The sequence below is a fragment of the Lontra canadensis genome, unplaced genomic scaffold (genome assembly GCF_010015895.1).
Source record: "Lontra canadensis isolate GAN:19392208 unplaced genomic scaffold, GSC_riverotter_1.0 scaffold7, whole genome shotgun sequence".
Lineage (NCBI taxonomy): Eukaryota > Metazoa > Chordata > Mammalia > Carnivora > Mustelidae > Lontra > Lontra canadensis.
The window spans coordinates 8,341,452-8,361,964 of NW_022631001.1; the positions used below are offsets into that span (position 1 = coordinate 8,341,452).

At 41.4% G+C, this 20,513-nt stretch overlaps 1 protein-coding gene and 1 pseudogene across 5 annotated transcripts in view; one reads left to right on the forward strand and one right to left on the reverse strand.

Annotated features, from left to right (window-relative positions):
• Window positions 1-20,513, reverse strand: part of FAT3 (FAT atypical cadherin 3) — a 639,398-nt gene that overhangs the window by 462,705 nt on the left and 156,180 nt on the right. The window lies entirely within an intron of this gene.
• LOC116865230 lies at window positions 11,673-14,531 on the forward strand (annotated as a pseudogene).

A 20,513-nucleotide genomic window follows, 5' to 3' on the forward strand; every position in this document is an offset into this window, starting at 1 on the left:
GGTCATGAGTTTGGAGCCACCATGTTGGGAATAGGTGCTAGTGGTATAAAACACAGGAGAAAGCTTGCTTCCTCTCTCTCACCCTCCCCCACCCTGCCATGTGAAAACACACAGAGAAGACAAACCAGAAAGAGGGCTCTCACCAGAACCTGATCACCCTGTCACCCTGATGTCAGATTTCCAGCTTCCAGAATGGTGAAAAAAAAAACAAAACAAAACTTCTCTTGTTTATATTGTATTATATTAAAAACTGTTACATTATATCATTAAAAAGCCAGTCCATGGTATTTTGTTATGAGAGTCCAAACTATGACACGTTGAAAAAAGTTTTCAACCCTCTGAATTTTGATTTTCTTATCTATAAAAATGGGACTAATAATAATAACACCTGTGCCACAGTACCAATCTGAGAATAAAATGAAAAATTTTGTGTGTTCCTACGCACTTACTGGACTTAGAATAGAGTTTCTATTCTAGGCAATAGAAAGTTAAACAGATAGGAATCTTGACCTAAAGAGGCTCCAGGATAGTGTGGGAGAAAAGACTCATAACTAAAAAATACAACACAAGGCCAAAACAGCCAATGCATTTGAAAAAGCATAGATAAAGTACAAAGAAAGTCAGGTTTAGGGAAAGGGACATGCATGACCTTCAACAAGTTGCCATTTGGTTCAAATGAGGTAAAGGAGCATGTAGACTGCCCACATAGCACTCTTGCTGTAAAGAATTTCTTAGCACATTCTAGACAAAGTGCTCTGAACCCCCAAACTATTCTGGATATACTTCTACTCCAGTACTTTTTTCATTGCTTTGCATTTATTTGTTTGGAAACCCATGTTCCACAGGAAATTAATAAGCTTCTTCAGGTCAGGGACACGAAGTCCTATGATTTGACAGACACACATACATATTTTACATATCTCCCAACCAGGAAACTTATCCCAATAGCTGTTACATAATAAGAAAACCTAAATAAGTGCTGTTGAAGGAAGAGCCCAATTCTCTATCCTTCCATATCTGAAATATCCAAAATACATAACTTTCTAACAGTTAAGAAATAAAATCTGGACCCATCTTCATTTTTCTCAATATTTCTTCCCCATCATTTTCTCTTCCCAGAAATATCTTGAACAGAGGCACAGAGCATTAGAAAGCAAGCCAGCAGTATTACCTTCTACCCCTCGGTGATGATCAGATCAGGATGCAACACCCCTGAAGAGTGTATTAAAATGATCCAACCTAGTGTCGGGGGATAAAGGGCAGCACCCTGGTCCAGCAGCTACATAACGTGAGAGCACTGTTCTCTCTAAGAACTAGTATGTCTTTCCTTTCAAAAAACAGATAAATAATTGTGACACGTCCACAAAACCACACCGAAATCATAAAAATTTCATTACTTTATCAGCTTAGAGCCAAAGCATCAAAAAACTATAGTCAGGGCTAATCTATTTCCTTCTGCTTCTAAAAGCTGCCTCAAATAGCCTGGCAAAAAGCCCAAAAATGAAAATTAGTTGTTCAGATTAATTCCCTTCCTCAGAAAAGATCTTTGTACTGTATTTAAAACAAGGACAGCATACCATGGTTCTTTATTGACAGAACAATTACTCTAAGAAGACAGAACTTAATGTAAGCTGGTAACTCCAGAGGCTACTTAATGAGGAAAAATCAAGAGATAATATACTGATCCAACTAGAAGATGATAATCTGCACGAAGAAGTCTGTGTTTTCCAGCATGGCCTCCATGCTATTTTCTCCTCTATCCCCCTCCTCTTCAGAAGCTCCAACTGGTGTGTCAGGGGCTCACCGCTAACTGGGACATTATCTTCCCACCTTAACCTAGGCCTTCCTCCTATATTTTTAATCTAAATAAAAGATCTCATCATTCCATGCACACTGGGACAAGCCAAACATTGAGAACTATCATTAGTTCATTCTTAATCACCCCTTCACCACTCTCCATGCACCCCCCAACATAGACACGGCCATTGGTTGTGTCTATGAATTCTCCTTCCTCAATATCTTGCAAATCAGTTCCTTGACCCCACCCTCACTCCAGCCCCTCCTTCTAGATATCCTACAACTAGTCTCCCTGACTCCAGTCCATACATGCATGGCTTCGAACCACTTTTCTAAAATGCAGCTCTGATCATGTCACTCTCTGCTTAAGAGTCATTCAATGGCTACCAACCCCATTCAGCATTAAACTTGAAGACCCTTCCTCACTTTACAGCTCTAGTCCTGCTGAACTAAGAATGAGTACTCACCTTCCCAGCTTTCTCACTCTCCTCACTCCTTACGAAATGCTCATCTTGGTTCTTTGGATTGTAATGAGCCCAATCTAACACAGGAAGCTAAAACCTAGTCCTTGGCTGGAACTTGGCCCCAACAGGATCTTCTTAGGAAAAGATGGTCTGATACCCCTCCCTCCAACACACACACACACACACACACACACACACGTGTGTGTGTTTGCATGTGCACACACACATACACACATATACTCCCACTGTTGGCTAACAGCATACACCATACTACCTTATAATTCCCCTTTGAATCACAGGTCTCCTAACAAGACTGTGTCCTTTGCCAATGACTTTGGATCTGATGAACCTGACATAGCCACTCAGTAAGTGCTCGGGAAATGTTTCTTAAAAGAGGAAAACGAAAAGGCTGAATGAACAATTTTCCCACTCTGTGATGGAATGCACTGGTTCCAGATCTGGTTCCTGATCTAACAATCAGGCTGTAATGGGAGCAGTTTAATCCACTGAACACAACAAGGAAACTTCCCAGACAAAACAGCCCCCAGACAGCTCTCCCCTCAAACTGGATACCAAGCAGCTCACAATTCATTTGTTTCACAAATCTCCCCTTTCTTCTCTCTCAAGTTTAAACTACCCAAGGGCAGTGACTGACATGCACTCATTTAACAAACACCTAATGAAACTAGAAGTGTGCCAGTCAGTAAAAATAACGCTTACACAGTATGCATTGTGCACATGCCAGGTTGAGGCACACTCCGTGATGTTTTTAGTGCTGGGGTGGGCAATCGACTAGGGACCAGATACACAAGCAAACAACTTCGTACTGCGTGGGAAATAATCTACAGAAGAGTTCATTCAGTATCTCCTCCAGCACTATTCATTGTTCTCTATGCTCAAAGCCTTTCAAGTGTATCAGGGCATTTTCCTGAGGAAGGCATCCTTATTTTATCAAAGAAAAAACTGAGATATGGAGACATCAATTAATTCCCCAATCCCACAGCTGAGAAGCAGCAAAGCCTGGATTTCAATCCCAGTAGCTGGTTCCAGAATCACCCCCCCTTTTAAAAAAAGTTTCTATTTGAATTCCAGTGAGTTGACATACAGTGTGATACAGTTTCAGCTGTACAACAGATTGATTCAACACTTCCGTACAACACCTGATTCAGAGCTCCATTTTTTAACCGCTAAACAAAACTATCTTGCTCATTGCCTCAAAATAATGAGAATGCTTATTTCTGAGCAGTAGCCATAAGAATGAGTTTTCTTTTCTCACTTTTGAATTTTCCTTTTTTTTCCCGCTTATTCATGTTTTCTAGTTTTTCCACATTGAGGCATGCAATCTTGAACATAATTTATAAGACAAAATTTGGCTGACCATGCAGTGAAAACAGTTGCTGCATTAATAGAGGAAATGTGCAGAGAGATCATAAAATGCTAATGCGATGAGCTGTCTAAAATCAGCGTGAGTCCCCTTCCAGACACTCCACTGATGGACACTCAGGGACACGAGCCCCCTTGCCGTGCTGCCAGCTCTCCTAGCTACAGCCACAGCCAATAAAGACGCTCCCATAATTTAAATGCTTACAAGATCTCTCCATGAACTTAGAAGGGGACGTGATCAAGAATAACCAGAAGACCTGCTGGTTGGTGCTGCTCCCTTAGTAGGAAGCTACAACATGATTTCCAACGGAAAACATTCTGGGTCCAGCTGGGCCATGAGCACAAGCATGGCATAGGCGCTGGGTGTGCCCCACACGGGGCTATGCAGCCTGGAGCGGGCAGCTCCTCTCTCTGCTCCATCTTCCGGGTGTCTGCAGGAATCTGGGTCACTCCATCACATGGTTGACCCACATTTACAGAAACCCAGCCTTCCCAGCCTATTAGAGAAACAGCAGCCCGGTGGAAGCCAGCTTTATGAATAACTAAATTTATAGATAAGTCCGTTTTAATTAGCTAGAGAAGAGGACCCCCCTGCCCCCCAATTCCTTCTTCCAGACAAAGCCGACACTGGTTTTCCTACATCAGCACATCTGTAAGCAGCTCCACTGCGCTGAGGAGGCTGTTTGAAATTTCTTTTGAATATCATTAATTTGCTTTCCCTACTTAAAAACAAAAAAATCTATACATCAGACGGGTAGTGCTTTTGAAGCCTCAGTTTTTGAGGGATGACCACGGTGCACGGTCTCCCAGATGCCTGGGACTCCAGCTTTGGCGTGCTGAAATCCAGTGTCCTTCAGATTTTTTACAATGAATCACCATGTCAAGGGGTTGGGGCTCAGGGAGGAAGAGTTTAAAGCCAGTTGTGAGTCAAAGCTCCTGGCTGCGGTTTCATGGTCAGAGTTCGGAGACACATATTCCCACTCCCCTCTTTCCTTTTTCTAGGAATAAACTCTCTAAGAAATTGAATTTTGTCCTTCAAATGTGCTGCAGGGTTTTCTCTTTCTTTTTCAGGCAGCAACCGTCTACCTGTTTCCTCCCTGATTCAGGGCCGTTCTTCTCCTTTTTAAACATCAGGGCCATTTAGCAATAATGAGAGGAGAGACCATTCTGATAAGAAAGTGAGGGGTGGCCAGTTTGAAGTATTATATTGAAGTATTCTACGATTTTTATAGGAAAGTGCCCATCTCTGTTCCCTTCCCAAGAATTAGGGCTGCAGGGGTCACACACAGAGGGAGGCTGGCCATAATGACCTGTCCCACTTAGATCTGCACGGGTTCCTGTGAGGAAGGGGAACCTCTCTGTAAAACGCCTGTGCATGCGTCAGGCCACAGCAAGTCCTGGGAAGTGTCTTACCCTCTGAGTGTGTTCCAGATGAAACACCCAAAACAAATTTCTGGTTCGAATCTGTATCTTTGGATCAACAGGACAAGGGATCGCTTGCTAAATTAATCCTATTTTTCTTCTCCTTTTTAAACATTTCATTTTCCCTTCTCTTGTCTCCTTTCCTTTTTAAAAATGTGCTTGCTAAACTGGTAGATTGGGGGAATTCTGTAGATCTAGGCTAGCTGGCTGTCAGCAAGGCATTTGATAAAATCTCTCATGAGATCCCAGAGGACGAGACAGGGGAAGTGTGGGCTGAATGACAAGCCAGGAAAAGGGGGTTTAAAACTGATTGAATTTCAGTACACACAAGGCAGTGTCAACCTGGAGAGAAGTCTCCAGTGGCTTGCCTCAGGGCTCTGAATTCAGTCTTGTATCTGTCAACATTTTTACTAATGACTGGGATTAGGTCACGGACATCCCACCAAATTTTTACATGACTCAAAACCGGGAGGGACAACAAACGTGCTGGATGGCAAAGCTAGGCCCAAAATGACTTCAGTAGGGCCTGCAGGGTGTTTATCAACGTGTGGTGGGTACATCACCTGTATCAGAGTTTCAAATGCAAATGCTTGTCCCCCAACCCCCGGACACCTGCTGAGTCATGGCAGACACTCTAAGAAACGCCAAACCAGAACAGTCACTTGAAATAGAAGATCCAGACCTATAATTTGGTGTGTCCGTTGAGCATCCTTCTGGATATACACACAAAAAAATCCATCAGACTGTGGTTATCTGGACATTAGCAGAACCTGAAGAAGGAAAAAACCCTCCAGAAAGTACTTTGTTGCTATTGTTGTTTTAAAATGGAAAAGACCAAGAAGTGACTCTTGAAATAAATTCAAACTGGAGGTTGACAGGTATCTGGGTGGTGGCAGAGGGATTAAAGCCAAGTGACACTCAGGTAGAATGGAGGAAAGTAGCAGTTCAACCCTTCAGGGTCCCTGCTGTGGGGCAGGAGCTCACAATGGTCTCCCCTCCAGAAACGAAAGGTGTCTTTCTGGGAGAGAACACATGAGCAGGAAACTACATGAGCTTTGTCATTTTTATACCAACCGGATTTCCCAAATGAAAATTGAAGAAAATAGTGAACAAAGAACAATGTAAATATTGCTTTATTCCTAAAAATGATGCTCCTGCTGACCCTCCACACAGAGTTCTAGTGATTTGTGTATTTTTTAATACCGGCTCTGAAACCCACTTGTAAGGGCCAGTTTAAGACTCATGCGACTTTCAAACTTGAGGACATTAAAAATACATGTGAAGCCATGTCTTTTACTATTAAATACTAGAAGTTGATATTAAAATCTGGAATCAAAGGAAAAGCCAGCTCCTGCTCCTTCACATGACGTGTTTTTGTGGAGTCTCCTGTCTCCTAACATAATTTTCAGTTGATTTGAGCCAAAAGTTCAATTTTCTCCTTGATATTCTGGCATTCTATGAAATCTGGTCCTCTAAATATAACTAATCCTGCAATGAAGAAGCAACAAAAACTCATAAAGCATCAAGTCTGCTGAGAGGACACGAACTCCAATGTTTAAGAAAAAAGGCAGCCTCTCATGTTTCCTCCCTTCTCTTTTTAATGCCTGCTACACTCATCATTCCATAATGAACAATCAATGTTTCAAAAATATTTCCCTTGGGAAAAAAAATGGAAAAGGATACTTAAAATGGGAGATTAATCCATAAATTTCCCAGACTGTCACTAGGATTCACCAAAAGAAATTTACAATTAAAATGGAAAAAAAAATTCATCAATTAATTATCTTTCAGCTAGCTGCCTATTTGCTTGAACAAAAATATATGGGTTTACTTCTTAAAAGTCAGATCAAAGGTGCTTTAGAAAATTAACATCTTTCTTTTATTACAAAAGGGAAGATAAATCAAGATGTGGTTTTATTCTTGAAACTCACCTCCTGGATTTATGATAACATAAAAGAAACCCCAGTCCTTAAGATTCTACCTTCTCTTTTAACATTGGGGTAATTGAATCACGTTGCATCCCATTCTTTACTGTGGCTGTCCTCTATGCTTATAAAAAGCAAAAAGAGGAGATAGAAAATAGACTGGTAATTGCCAGGTGCTGGGGAGAATGGGGATTGGGGAGCTCAGAACTCGACAGAGTGGGTAAATGTGTAGTAGTACATTCACAATGTCGAATGTACAGTTGTGAACGTACTAAATGCCACTGAACTGAGCACTTTTAATTGGTTATGTGAATTTCATCTCAGTAACACAAAAGAAAACAAAAAGGGGAAATTCCAGTGTTGCCCTAAGGACAGCATCCCATCAGCAGCTCACTGACAGCAAGAGGTCAGTTAGGAGCAGAGGGGCATGCAGTGGGACTCTGTGCTATAGCACCCACTCGTGAAAAGAAGACCCTGTATCTTTCCCAACTACAGAAGAATTCTAGCTGCTGAACCAAAGACTGGGGCACCGCCAAGAGGTTCTCCCTCAAAAAAGAGTTGGCCTGGGGCACCTGGGTGGCTAAGTTGTTAAGCTACTGCATTCGGCTCAGGCCATGATCCCAGGGTCCTGGGATTGAGCTCCGCATGGGGCTACCGGCTCTGCTGGAAGCTTGCTTCTCCCTCTCCCATTCTCCTTGCTTGTGTTCCCTCTCTTGCTGTGTCTCTCTGTTTCAGATAAATAAAATCTTAAAAAAAAAAAAAAAAAAAGTTGGCCTAAAGATGAAGAGATCTGGGTTTGGTCTCAGCTCTATGGACAGAGCTAAATTATGCTATGTCTCCTTGTCTTGAAGAGGGAATAATTATGCCTCACAGCACAGGGTGGCTGGGAAGGTCACATGGGCAGTACCCCACAAGAGAGAGCATATACAACATGATGTCCTTTGGGGTGCTCAAAAAAAGAAGAAAAGAGACAGCTGTATAAACTATGGTTGGCAAATCAAGCAGACTGCTTGAATGATGAGAGACACACAGACCGATGAAGGACCACCAAACACTGAGCACCACAGAGCAAGCGGAGTGTTCATGGACCAGCCCCAGACTGTTCACTCCACCCATGAGCAAGATGCACTGTAAGTATCAAAGGTTAACCACAAACAGGGATTTTGAAGATGAGACACTCTATGTGACAGGTGCATTCACACTTGCTTTCAAATTTAACATTTCCTACACATAATCCAGTTTTAAAATTTAACATCACTTATCTTGAGAACAGAACCTTGCTTGTAACCAGCTTCCTAAAACACACGCGCGCGCGGGCACACACACACACACATACACACACACACACACGATTCTTAATTACATGATGGAATTCCAACCCAATGACATCATCAAGCGATAGCACTAGCCATCATGTCTCTCTCACAGTTACTTCTTCTAAATGTTCTTCCAGTTAATGACCTAGCCAGCCCCCGTAAGTAGGCCTAACCTAACTTCACAGCCCCATGCTAGGACACCAGTCTTCCAGAACCTGGTCTGATTCTCCTTGAGTCTCTTCCTCATATGGATAGAACTAAGAAGCCCATATTTTTATACTCCAAAGACCCTGTTCTGGTCATTTTAACAATTCTGAAACAGTAACAAATGTAAAGTTTGAAACTAAATGAAAAAAGATTGATATTTTTTCATTAGTACTTAGGATATTTTGAGCATATCAGTGAAGATTCTGGCCCTGAATATGAACGATGTGGACACCGAAGACAAGAATTGACCTGTAAATCTTTCTCTTATTTATTCATAAGGGTTTCCCAGCTATCAGATAATAAACAGTACTCGTCCAAAGTTCCAGCCTTTTTTCTCATCTACAGTCCAGCAAAGTGATTTTGACAAAGGCAAAGACCGGATAATCCCCCTTGGTCTGGATTACCACCACATAGTCTTAGAACTGCCTGATATGTATAAAAAGATGATTCCCTGCTCACAGGGGCCCTTTTCCTGCCTCTCCCCAACCCCTGCAAACAGGGTAACTCCATCAAAAGTAGTGTGTGCTGTCTGCCAGAAGAAAAATGAAGTCATGCAGAAATGCTGGATAACTGAATGCTTTGTGTTTACATTTATGAATGTCTGATGGTACAGGGGCAGGTCCGAGTGATCATAAGTAATACCTGTTAAATTCCTTTTGCAGTGAAAAAGCTGAAATAAATATATAAGGAATAGAAACATTGTGCTCTGTGCTGTATACAAAATAACTCATTTAGTATAAATTAATCAGTGGTGGAGCAAGCTTTAAAACTATTTCTTAGTGAAGAAGATGACTGAATGAAAGAGAAGATAGAACATATTTTGTTAAGATTCTATTTATTTTAGGGGCACCTGGGTGGCTCAGTGGGTTAAGCCTCTACCTTCAGCTCAGGTCATGACCCCAGTGTCATGGGATTGAGCCCCGCATCGGGCTCTCTCCTCGGCAGAGAGCCTGCTTCCCTCTCTTTCTCTGCCTGCTGCTCTGTCTACTTGTGATCTCTCTCTCTCTCTCTAATAAATAAATAAAATCTTAAAAAAATTCTATTTATTTTAGAGAGAGTGCAAGCGGGGGAGGGGCAGAGAGAGAATCTCACGCAGATTCCATGCTGAGCATGGAACCCAATGTGGGGCTCGATCTCATGACCCTGAGATCATGACCTGAGCTAGAATCAAGAGTCAGACATATAACCAACTGAGCCACCCAGAAGTCCTGAAGACAGAATGTTTCTAAAGTATGTTTAGAAATATTTATTATGTAAAGAATGTTTCAAAAAAGTGTTGCCTACTGAGAAAACATGGATGGGAGGGCAGTAGGGAAGTGACAAGGCCAAAGAACTTAGAAAAACACTGAAGTACTTTTGCAAAGAAATACCAAAAGAGGTCAATGTATATAAAAAAGAAATTGAAGGAACTGAAGATTAATATATTCACAACATCTTTATGAGAGGAGCGAAGTCTGAGGCCCTTGGCACATTCAAAATTGTACAGAACACTTATATGGAAAACTTTTGCCTGAAATGAACCCAAAGTTCCAAACAGGATCAAGAAGGCAGCACCTGGGGTGAGCTGAACTTGACAGTAAGAGGTTTACAGGGCTTGACTGAAAGCTAGAGAAGAAAGATAATTTAAAAAAAATTATGTGGAGGACAAAGTCCACCAGAAAATAGAAATATAAAGAGTCAGCCTAAGAACAGACCAGGAGAGCATAAACACAGTGTAAGAGAAGAATAAGCCAGGTGATAAGAGAGTACTGGAGGGGACTCCTGGATGGCTCAGTTGGTTAAAACGACTCTTGGTTTTAGCTCAGGTCATGATCTCATGGGTTGTGAGATCGAGCCCTGGTTTGGACTCTGTGCTCAGTAGGGAGTCTGATTGGGGATTATCTCCCTCTCTCTCCCTCTAAAATAAATAAGTAAATCTTTAAAATAATAAGAATGCACTGGAAATCCGCCTCTAAAATAAATAAGTAAATCTTTAAAATAATAAGAATGCACTGGAAATCCGAGATGACTGCATTGATAAGAAAGTGACAGGCCGCTCTGCGGACATTTTGTTGGCTGTTAAGGCAGTAAAAAAGAAACCTTAAGCTACTTACTATGAGAAGTACTGAAAATTATTGAAAATCAAATATATTTTTTAAATGTAAGCTATTATCATTATTCTTATCATTACCTTAAATGGCTGGGAAAAAAATAAACCTCAAACTCTGGTATTTGACAAAAGCTCCTTGCACATCATCTGTGTCTCAATTTCCTTTGCCTACATATACATTATTCAAAGCTTTGAACCACAGAAGAACAAAGAAGGTTATGGAACAAATCTCCACATACTCAGACGTGAAGACAATGGCCAGGAAACATGCCTCCATCAAATCCAACTTCTAGAAAGGAATGGGACAGAGATAGAGAGTGGCATTTGCGATATACACAACCAGCCCTTCCTTCTTTTCCTCCTTTCAAAAGTACCTACTGAGCAGTGATCCTATGCCAAACTCTGGTCCCGGAAAAACATGGGACACAAGGGTGCATATTTACTTGCAGAAATAAATCCTGCCTTCAAGGAGCCTACAATCAAGCAGAAGGAGTAAGACAAATGTGCAGATAAAACTGAATAAAGGTAAAGTATCACCAGGGTGTACATGGCAAGACCTATACACCCACCTCCGGGGCATGCAAAGCAATTATAACAAACCAGGGAGTTGGAAACAGTTAGATACTTTGGTAGCATGAATGTCAGCTAGAAAAGGTCTATCATCTGCTCTCTGAGCATCTGAATAGAATCTTAATACAGACAGAATGCAGAATGCATAGCCTAAATGTGATTTCAAATAACTGGACCACAGTTTTTATTTCCCAGCTGTACATGGAGCACAGCTGAATTTTTCAAAACCATCCTGTATAACAAGTAAGTTTGACTGCCAGCAATAACTTGTTCCTGGACAAATATTCCTGAAAGAAAAATATATTCAGACTTTGAAGACACGTTGCTCAAATTGCTACTTGGAAAAATTACACACTCATAAACCCAAGAAGAAGCAGTCTGATATGTTGGAAAGATGAGGTATTTGGGCAAGTCCTTAAACCCCCCGTGCCTCTTTTCTCATTTACAAAATAAGGGAGAGGGCAGATCACTCAGAGGGTGCCTATAACCATAAAATAAGATGACGCATGAGAAGATCCTTTTAAAACTCTTAACCGTTACACCATCATATGTTCTCTCCAAGTTGCTGGTGCACGGTCATAAACATCTGTTCCTGCATGTGAGCTCTTGCTGGGCTTCATCCATTTCCTCACAATCATAGGGTAGAGAATGCACAGGTTTGAAATTTTGTAACCTCAATATTCTGAAGCCTTTAGAGCGGCTTCCAATGAAAGTCATCTTTTTAATGTCCACTGAAGGGAATTTACACTGTATTTATGGCCTGGACATAATCATTACCTTCCAATAAAAATGACTCATTAAATAAAAAGCAATTTTCACCCATGAGCTCTTAGGATATATTTGCTTACTTATGGAAATCCAATAGCCTCTTGCTCTATAATTTCTGCATTTCTCAGGACAATTATTTGGGGTTCATATGTCTGTTCAGGAGTTGCCAACTCAGAGCAACTGAGAAACACTAAAAGACAGAAAACAATAACAACAAACACCCAAGTGGACAAAAACACACCTTCCTATCCAAAATGAGCGATTCTAGGATCCATCTGAGAGAGAGAGAAAACTGCTGATCTTTATTCACCTTCTGGTGAGAAGCCAAACACAGCAAGGCTGGTGTTTTCAACCTCTTTATTAAGAAACCCATGTGCCAACTAGAAAATACTTCCCTTCAACAGAGAGAAATCTTCAGGTCATCTACTCACACCTGGTTACCAAGCTCTGCGTGTTCCATTAGCATCTGAGGCCCCCGGACTGATTTGCTGTTTGCCCAAGAGCCAACCCCACATCTGTGTTCCCTACATGGGTTTCTTCCCCAATGTAGATCTGTCTGCCTGAAAACGGAACTGACTGGAACAGTATCAGACAAAGCAAACAATTTAAGTTTCTGAAACAACTGGAAATATGACCTCACAGCTGGAGAAACTGCACTGTTTTGAAAAGAACAAATGAATGCAGAAGCCTCTCTTTCCTACTCAGCCCTGCCCAAGTGGCCTGGCCTGTCATTCCCAGCAGAGAATTTTCAATATCCTAGAGTTCACACTTGGAGACGAGAGTGTCCACTTGGCTCAACCTGCCTTCCAGGAGCACCAGGGAGATGGTTTGTAATTTGCTCATGTTTTTAACAGCTCCCTAATATTTTATAATGGCAGTGCTACTGTTTCTCATTTCAGTGTCTAATGTTTTAATGTAGGGTTTATTTATCTTACCCAAAACAACATAATAATTGCAGAGTAGAAAAACCACTTTGGGAAAAGGAGTGTTGTTTGCATATGCTAATGACTTAATTTAAAGAGTTCTGTGACTAAAAACAGAGGATGTGGGATTTAAAAAAGTGCTCTTTCATCTTTGCTTCAAATGTGAGGTATGATGTTTTTAGGTCAGTGAACAACAGAATTTAAAATAGTTGTAAAACACCGTAAAGGACAGTCATCTAAAAACCTCTCATGTATAAAATGTGCACATAGTCAACTCTGACATCAGCCATTCTAGTCAAAAGCGATGTTTCTTACAGCCAATCCAGTAATCATACCTTTCAGTAATAAATATGGTTAATGATGACAACCAAAAACATCAAAAAAAAAAAAAAAAAGGCCAAACCCCAAAACTTCTGAAACATCTTCTGAATCAATACAGCTCTGAGCAGAGCAGAATGAACTCGTGCTTCCAAGTCCTGAGTTCAAGGCTCCCTGCACCAGCTGTGGGCCGTGGAAAAGTCAGTTAACTCAGTAAGTCTCACCTTTCTCCATTGTCAACTCAGGACTCTGGGCTAACTGTGCCCAAAAGAATCAACAAAGATTTTTATATTATTTTTTTAAAGATCTATATATTTATTTGAGAGAGCATGAGCAGGAGGGGCAGAGAGACAGGGAGAGGGAATCTCAAGAAGACTCTGTACTGAGCAAGTATGGAGTCCCAAACACTGGGCTGACCTCATGACCCCAAGATCACGACCTAAGCCAAAATCAAGACTCAGGCGCATAAATGACTGGGCCACCCAAGTGCCCCAAAGAGTTCATAAAAATACAGTTCAAGTCCCCAACCAGCCACTCGGGAGTGCGTGTGCACATGCATCCAGGTGCGGAAGGGGTAGGGAGTAGGAAAAAATCCTTGTCAAGGTGAAGGCTAAGGGAAGCCATGCTCTCCAATTCTCCCAGCCCTACAGTGAAGACACACCACAGCAAATCATCAGGGATCCATTTGGTATCTCAGAGAGATGAAAATGTTTGTGATTTCCTAGATGGAGGATAGTTAATTGGAGGATCTGATGACAAACTGATTTATAGACATTATACAGCATTATGTCTTCTATGTGGATTCTTCAGAAAGTAAACTTTGCATTTTAGATCTAATTCAATCATGCAAGAAGCCCAAGAATCATGGATCTCTTAACCATATATAACCAGATCTGACCTCCAAACCCACCCCTCCCTGTCTCTTGAAAATCTTTCCTAAAGTCCCTGGAACTCAAGGTGTTTTTGGAAACATTACAAAAAGTTTTTGAAAATAGCTAGGAAATAAATTGAGTTTTCCACGTAGACAAGGTTCACAGTATTCTTGCAGAAATGCTGATGGGGTGAATGGTACTGGAGACCAACATGAATGAGATTATTACACAAATTGATGCGCGCGTGCGCGCGCACACACACACACACACACACACACACACAAACTGGAGAAGTCTAAGCAAATAGTTTACTCTGGCTTATTTTCTATCAGTCAAGATTTTTCTCAGGCTGGCTTAGTGGGAGCTCCAGCCTATGCTGTATCAGCTATAAAGAATATGAATCTTCCTAGGATCCCAAGAAATAGGAACACCAGTGACATCAGTATAATAGTGTCAAACCTAGCCTCTTTTAAATAAAAAAAAAAAATTGAAAAGACCACTCCCAGGTAAAAATCCAGGGGGAAAGTCATCCAAATATACCATGAAGTTGTTTACTCAAAATGGAGATGGAGAGTACTAACTTTTGCTCTTGGATTTAAGTCAACATACTGTATAGAAGGTGTATGAAATCAGGGTGAAAGTTCAATGTTGCTTTCCTTGCTCAGGGTTTTTGAAGAAATCGAGTCATTCCAAGTATGATATTTCTCTCTCTTTTCTAAATTGCATTCTTATGCCCATCTAGGGCATGCCTCTATGTATTGGCTACTACAGTATTTCAAAAAGGATTTGAGACATTTCTTCAAATTATATACAATCCAAAATACCAGTGTTTAGTATAGATCATGAGTGCAGCATGGCATAATTCCTTGCTATTTGTCACAACTGTTAAAGAATCAAATATGTATTTCATGCAAACATGACTTTTTTCTCTTTGTTTAAATAAACTCCAGGGTAACTAGACTTCTAAAAGATAATCCAGTTCAATTGTAATTCCTTGACAATCAGTAATTTGCATATAGGATGTGTATGTATTTCTACTTTTCCTACCAACATGCCTTATCCTCCCCATTAGAATGGAAGTCCCTCTGAGCAAGGGGCCAACCTCCACGCTCAGCAGCTAGGACATCAAACCTGACACAGAAGATGCTCAGTCCAATAGGTTTAAAGACAATACAATTGATGATAATAAAAGTACAACTGCTGCAAAACAGTACTCAGAAAAATGGGGGTCCAGAAGGAAGATGGGAAACAAATATAGTAAGAGAGGGGGCAGCAAAAAGTTGTTAAAGGAAATTTGAGATGGGGTACATTTACATTAAGACTTTTTTTTTAAAAGATTTTATTTATTTATTTGACAGAGAGACAGCGAATGAGGGAACACAAGCAGGGGGAGTGGGCGAGGGAGAAGCACGCTTCCTGCTGAGCAGGGAGCCTGATGTGGGGCTCGATCCCAGAATCCTGGGATCAGGACGTGAGCAGAAGGCAGACGCTAAACGACTGAGCCATCCAGGTGCCCCTCCCATTAAGACTTTTGATTAACTGGAAAATACTTTTAAATGGGAGACTTCTGTGTTTAACTAATCTGCATTTATAATAATTGTGTCTTTTGTATTATATTCTGCCTTAGTTCAGAGTGGTTTTGTTAATCACAGAGTACTGGCTTGCGTTTGTCTGTGGCAATCAACCAGGTTTGCTCCTCGTTTGTATCCTCCATGTTAAAATCACCAGTTATAAATCTAAAATTCCTGCAGGACATTATTTAGAGGTCATCTTCTTAGTGAGGCATTCTTTAGAATCCACTGCCATGGGTGACACTTCCTTTCTCCTTTACTTGCATTGTTTTTCTGCTTACCACTTAAACCCATCTAACATATTATACAATACACCTATCTTGACTGACCTACTTCTCCACTAGAATATTACAAAGAAAAGGACTCTTGTCCATTTGGCTCACTGGTCTGACTCGGTGCCTAGAACAATGTCTGGCACATAGTTGGTGCTCCACATATATAATATGTATGATATAACATGACATGACATTTTATATAATATCAAATATATAACATAAGTTATATAAGACATATTATTATGTATATTAAATAATAATATAGAATAACATATAACTATACTATTATATACTATTGTATAGTTATATATTTTATTTTATATTATGTATTTTATTATTTATTTATGCATTTTATATTGTAAATTGTATTATATATTGTACATTTGTTACACTGAATACATTTACTTAGTCTTATATGTTCATTATGTTACATAATATATTATACAATGTATATTAAAATAAGTGATCGTATACTGCAGATATTCCACTAAAGCTCCTAGCAACAAAGACACATGAGAAAATGGGATGCCCAGAGCAGGTGGGGGTGGCATTTTTCTGGGAAGGCCCAAACATGCAGCCCTCAGCAGCATCATACGGTCAGGAAAAGAGCAAGGGCTGTGGAGTAAGGCAACGTGAGCTGAAGCCTTGGCTCTGTTACTTACTAGCTCTGTGCAATTGGACAAGTCATTTAACCTCTCTAAACTTCAGTTCCCACACCCATAAATCTGGGATAATAACAGTGCCTGCCTAGTAAGTTCAACGCGAGGACGGAGTAAGCTCAAGTATGGGAAACAGCCCGCAGAGCAAATAACAGAAGGCGATCTGTCCTTAAGTTTGGGATGGTAGTGGGGACGGTGCTGGTGAGGAGGAATGGGAAGGTGAGTATTACTCCATGACAAGTAGCGAAGATGGGAAATTCAGTTCTGCAGACAAAATTCTCAGAAAATTCTCAGAAAACCCCCACCTCTAGCTCCTCTTCAACCTCCCTCTGCATTTCCAGCCCATGAATTCATGCACACGCATTCGGGAAAACAGCACTCAGATGTCCCAGCTCACAAGAAAGGCGAGGTACTAAAAAGACGTTTTGCCGGCATCAATCGAAGACTACAAAGTGCAGGCACTTTCCCCTTATACTTCTAAGCGGTGCAAGGGCCAGAGAAACAGGAATCCTAATGCCTTGACAAATCAGAGCCTTTGGGAAATGTGTCATTTTATGTAGCTGAGTTTTCTAAGGAGTTGAGCGTCTGCCCAGGGAGGCATCACAGTTTGAGGGGTGGAGTTTTGCTTTGTTTAGCTTTTGTGGTTTTGATGAAAAAATCTTTCCCCAATACACTGAACTTCTCTACCCAGATCCAGTGTGTGTGGTGCCAAGACGCGCTCAGCCCAGCCCCCTCCACAACCCTCAGGCCTCAATTTGTTCCCTAGCTTCGACAGGAATGCTCGCTGCTACAACAGAAAAACGAGCCCCCCACACACCGCCCATCCCCTCCCCACCGAGCACGGACGGGTAAGAGAGACTGTGCCAACAAAGTCCTGGATCCCTCAGTTGCCTAGGCACACCAAGCAAAACCCAGAAGAGGGAGTTAAACACTCCCCCCCACCATGACGAAGCTCATCAATAAGAGGTCAAAAATGGGCAAGAACCAACAGAAGGACGCTCGCCCTCCCCTCCAACCCCAAAATGCAGCACTCCTATGTGGCCTCCCTGGAGACACACGGGGAGACTGAGAAACATGCTGGGTTTTGTTGTGAAGCTGTAACCAGTTTAATAATGTACCAATTTATATTTGGTCTCCCTTCCTTCAGGCTGGCTTTCTCCCCACTGCCCCCCTCCCCACAACCCCGCATTCCCCTGGGATCACACCCTTAATAAAACATTAGCCTGCAGTGTAACTTTTGCCCCAAGGTCTGTTTTCTAGGGAACCTGGCTCTCTACATTGATTGGGGCTCTCCTATAATGATCAGCTATTACACTGCGTAGTAATGAAGCGATGGGCTCCCTCTGGGTTCTGGCCCTTAAGGAGACACTTAGGGCTGTTTATCCAGAGAATGTCTGAAGCGTAGTGATTAAGAACTCAGACTCTGGTGCTGGCCTGCCTTCTTTAAATCCCAGCTCTCCCAGGGCTCTGAAACCTTGGACAGTCACTTGAAATCTAGCTTTTGTTTCCTCATCCATAAGATATGGGTAGTCAGGGTACCCACCTCATGGAATCCTTGTGAGAAGTAAATGACTGAATACTTATTTAGTGCCTGGGATATGACAAACACACGATGTGGGTTAGCTACTTGTTCCTCTTGCTGTCTGATCATATACAAGGTAACGAAGTTACTTCTCACTGTTGTTATAAGCCTTTCTACAACAATATCTCTGCTATGTGATTTCTAAAATACTGTAGGATAGGTATTGGGAAGTCCAGCTAATTAGAATTATGTGCAAAGTAAATAAGGTCTGGGCAAAAAAAAAAAAGAGTTCAGGTATGTCAGTACAAATTCTTTTTAAAGTCTATTTACAAGGCCCCCAACAACAATTTTTGCTTCCATCCTAGTTCTTGAAGGTATCCTACCAAATTATGAAGTTCTCAATTAGCAAGGTATTATTATATACATTTTGCAGTCATGCTGTGTGACCATGGGATACAGAATTTTGACTTAGCATGAACACCCTTGACAGCCTACACTATCCTACTTCAGAAACACAAGATCTTAGTGACCCATAAACATAGTTCTCACACATTCCAATCCTGATCATTTGCCCTCTGGGCTAAAACTACAGACAGAGAGGACTACACCTGCACTTTTTGCAACTAGAACAGTGTTTTATGAAATTGTTATCCCAAACTGAATCACTGTGTTTTCCTTTCCAAGCTGATTCAGTTTAGCCACGTGGTAAACATTCCTTTAGAAGTGTCCTCAAGGGGTGAGAAAGACATAGATAAATTCTACCCAGGTCTGGGGAGAGATGTGTGATCTCCATGAGGACAGGGGTGACCTTTCAGGAGAAGACTTGAACTTTATGCTCCATCCCCATGACTTTGTTCAGGATCTCAGAGCCTCATACTAATTCAAGTCTGATAAATGATATCCCACGGATGGAATTCCCTATCAAAGCTGACCTCCAGTCAATGTGTATTTTATTTAAAGACTTTATTTATTTATTTGACAGAGAGATCACAAGTAGGCAGAGCAGCAGGCAGAGAGAGAGGAGGAAGCAGACTCCCTGCTGAGCAGAGAGCCCGATGCAAGGCTTGATCCCAGGATCCTGAGATCATGACCTGAGCTGAAGACAGAGGCTTAACCCACTGAGACAGCCAGGCGCCCCAAGTCAATGTGTATTTTTAATAATTACAGGGCTTTATCAGGTTCCAGTCAATGAAATCAGAAACATCCTACCAACGCCAGCAGCCCATGAGCAGGGAAATTACTGGGAGATGCACTACTGATATATTCATTAAGACAGTCATAAATTAGATTATCTATAATAAATTTTAATAATGTGGACACGACGGTTCAGCAAAATCCCTCAAGATTTAGGGGAAATCCCCAAGTCATGCTTTTAGGGTACAGAAAATGAGTCTAAATGAAAGAACTCCAACAGTTATTAGGACAGCCCTCAAAGGCTCTTTATATCTGTTTCCAGATCTTGGTGTATCTTACTGCTGAATTCCCAAATGGGTGTTAGAAAGAGAGTGGGCCCAAGGAACAATGCAATTCTCTCACCAGCAAGCTGCTCCAAAAAGGCAGTGAGCCCAAGATGATAAACTTCTTGACTTTGCAGATTTCTTACTCTCCAAGTGCTGCTTTGGCTAGAGAACTTCCAGAACACCTCCTTGAGATACTTGGACTTACCAAGGCCTGATGCATTCACATGCATCCTAGATCTTGTATCTTTTGCACTGTCTGTCTGCTAGGTCAATAATAACCAAGAAGGATAATGACCTTAAACCTGGTGCAGGTGTCTCTGGCACCAGTCTTCAAATCAAGGACTAGTTCTTGAGGCCTGGTCTAGCTCAGTCACTAACAACCCCCCCGCCCCCCGCCCCAACCTTGAAGACTTATTTATCTCTGAAAAAATGTTCATTTACTAGCAATGCTAGGCAGATGCCGATCTAACATGAAGCTATCGGACCCCAGGCTTCCAAGCCCCAGAGAGGAACCTAGCGATGTTTACATGTTTATACTTTTTTATACCTTCTTTGTTTGTTTGTTTTGCAAAAGTAATATATTTAACCACAATAACTTAAAACTCCTTTCTCTTTCCCCTCCAACTTCTCCATTACATTTGCATCATCAGGCATAAGGCAGAATTGAGTTAGGGATACATTTAGTTCGCATTCTGTGGCATACATTTACATGGCTCTCCATCAACACCAGTTGAGACAAATTGTTGTTAGATGCATCCCAGTGCAGGAATGGCTTCCAAAGACACTCCTATTACCTACTGGACTGAGAGACCCAACACTGTAGCATGGACATGAAAGACTGGAACTTATGTCATTATATGAGCATATCCTGTGGTGGTCAGAATGATGATGACGGTTACTGCCAGAGGAGGGGGTTGGGGTGGGGGCAAGCTCAAATATACAGAGCCAGACACTAGCTTGTGGAAAATTCCC